Source organism: Pyxicephalus adspersus, chromosome 5 (assembly GCF_032062135.1).
Source record: "Pyxicephalus adspersus chromosome 5, UCB_Pads_2.0, whole genome shotgun sequence".
NCBI lineage: Eukaryota > Metazoa > Chordata > Amphibia > Anura > Pyxicephalidae > Pyxicephalus > Pyxicephalus adspersus.
The window spans coordinates 125,448,719-125,450,642 of record NC_092862.1 but is presented as its reverse complement, the minus strand read 5'-3'; positions in this window follow the sequence as shown (position 1 = coordinate 125,450,642).

Genomic DNA, 1,924 nt, shown 5'->3' with positions numbered 1-1,924 from the left:
CAGATACTATATGCTAGGGCTGCAAGAGCAATCAGGGGAGCAGAGCTGTCAGCTCTCCTCCCTTGATTGCTCTTGCAGTTCTACACAGTCCTGAAAAAAAAAAAAATTCCCCCCATTGACTTTAATGGTGTTCGAATTCCACATTCAATCACCCGAACAATATCCCCCTATTCAATCAAATAGTGAAATATTTGACCAACACTACTAGTTAAGAAGTAAAGAAATGGAGAGGTGGAACTGATTATAGCTGTCCCTGAGGCAGACCATAGGGGCTGGGGGCCCAGTTCCAAAAAAGAATGGGTTACTAAGGAATATAGGTTGGTCCTGTAGGGACCTCATGGACCTTGACCCAGTAGTGTAGGTAAAAACACTGTAATTGAAATGATGCTGGTTGTGTTATTGTTATGTTATTTAAAGAAAAAAAGTTGTTGTAAATAAAGCGGCCAACAAGGCCACAACTTTAATCCAAAGGTGGTGTATAATTTAATTATTTATTGAAAGAATGTGTTTGGAGGGAAGGAAGCTGGGAGGAACCCAACATCTTTCTTCCCTTATCATGTGTATTTATGTTTATGATTTTTATTTTACATACAGTTTAAACATGAATATTAAAAGATTTATGTTAATTGTAACATCCTGGCCTCTGGCAACAATCTAAATATATTTAAACGTAAACAACATGCTAAGTCAAGTCACTAAAGTTCTAAAATTCTATTTGCAAAGTTTAATTCCATAGCATTCAACATTATTAATTAAAGACAGCTTTGCAAGTCAGAGAACAATATGTTTGTGTTAATAAAGAGTAAATAAAAGAGCATGCACATTATGCAAACCATACGATTGCAACGGAGCGTGTAAAATGCAGAAAAAATTAAAAAGGAATTAACATTGCCTACACTTGAAAAGATAAACAAATGGGTAGCAAATCTGCAGGATTGGACTGTTCCCAAGAAAATAAAAAAAAAGAAGTTGCATATTGAGGCCAAAACATCTCATAAAAATGTCAAGTGAAATAAATAAACTAATAAAGGATCTTTTCCAATTTACCTGTGTTGCGTATCACTCACCTGTGTAATCCTTAGTGTAGTAACAGGTCAGCACCAAGCAAAAAAATTTGGCTTCCATGATCAATGGAGCCATTTTGGATGGGCCATAAATGAATTTCCACAGACCAGTAACCTGTTTTTTTCTACACCACTGTACCTTGCAAAAATGTTTTCAGAATAGTTAAAAGGACCTTAAAGTGTATCTAAAAATATATTGCATCTTGTGGTCCTTAGATGTGGTATCAGCAGCAGTTTTCTCTTTTCAATCTTTCCTTTATTATCACTTAGTGATTCTCCAAGTACCATATATACTCAAATATTAACAAAAGCTCTTGTTTTTACCTGAGAATACAGGAAAATCACTGTGATTTGAGTATAAGCCTAGGGCACAAATTTTGCGGACAATCAAAGCAAAAATTAATAAAAATGTCAATAAAATTAGGCATGAAATAAATTCAATATTAAAGTATTTATTTAAAAGAGAAACAATTAAAATCACATGGTCCCGTTCTGTAGATTCACTTTAAAGGGTAAATTATCCCAGGTTAAATTATTTTGTACTTTTTCAGTTAGTTATAATGGGTCATTTGTTCTTTACCTTTTATGAGAGTTTATTGGCCACCAGTAGATTGTCATGTGTTTTCATGTAAAGTGTGTAACAAACTCTTTAGTAACTGCACTTGTCTCTGATGGCAAGAATTTGTTACACACTTAACATGACACACCACCTTTTACTGGTTGACCAGAGTATTAATCAAGATTCTTTTTTGAATTGGTATTTTGAATGCAAAAAAAAAAAAAAAAACAGTTTATACTTGAGTATTTACAGTATTATACCTAACCTCCCTAGCGGTAACCCCGAGTGTGACTCGGGGTAG